This window comes from Penaeus chinensis, chromosome 29 (assembly GCF_019202785.1).
Source record: "Penaeus chinensis breed Huanghai No. 1 chromosome 29, ASM1920278v2, whole genome shotgun sequence".
In the NCBI taxonomy this organism is placed as follows: Eukaryota; Metazoa; Arthropoda; class Malacostraca; order Decapoda; family Penaeidae; genus Penaeus; species Penaeus chinensis.
In genome coordinates this window covers 30,072,377-30,073,313 of record NC_061847.1, presented here as the reverse complement: position 1 = coordinate 30,073,313, position 937 = coordinate 30,072,377, and positions in this window count along the sequence as shown.

Here is a 937-nt window from a genome sequence, read left to right as displayed (position 1 = left end):
TCTCCAGCCGATCATAATTAGTCAAGTCCTATTGAAGTTTATCAAGTATTAAATTTTCTTAATCTCAGTAAGGATAGCGAGTCTTTCCAGCTCAGGAAGCTTCATGTAACTTGAGTTTTCGTTTGCAAAGAACTTCAGGTTTTCTTAGATGAAAAGCTACATAAAAGACAAACATTTGATTTTCATAAATGATGCATGACCAGTACAGCTTTTATTTTGCAATGTGTTGATTCTTTTCTCTCCAGCAAATTCTTTAACTGTCACATTAAGATAATTTGCTTTTTCCAAAAATAAATCAGAAAGAGAATACTGTCAAAATAGGTATTCCTTCTTATTATTTTTATTTTGAGAATTTAGAGTGATTAAAGTAAATATATGTAAATGGAAATACATGATATAAAACCGCTATATTACAATCAGGAAAATATTGCATCTGAATATCGGTTTTTGTATTCTTTATGTATATATCCTAATGCTAAAAAAGATTTCAAAGCTGCTTTTTAATGTCTACATATTTTTTTTCAATTATTTGTATTTCTTTTTGTCATATTATATATTATCTACTCTATAAAAAAATTAAGGTCTTTCAATGTACGTGAATAACTTCTTTTCTTTTCTTTTTGATCTGCAAAATAGCAGATATTTGGAATTTAATAATTTAAATTAATATCTTAATGATTTGTTTATTTAAGAGATCTGTTTTTTTTTTTGTGCTGTTTGTATTTTAAAGCTGTCTTTGGCTTTGCAATTTGACGTATGAAGGAAATATTGATATAGATTATTTGATTTCCCTTTTTCTTTCTTATATGTTGTGTTTAAAATATATATGATCTCTACACTACAGATTACATCATATTAATTTTATTTAATTTCGATTTGAGTCTAAACAAGATAACTTATACAATACACTCAATCAATGTGGGTAACAAAACATACA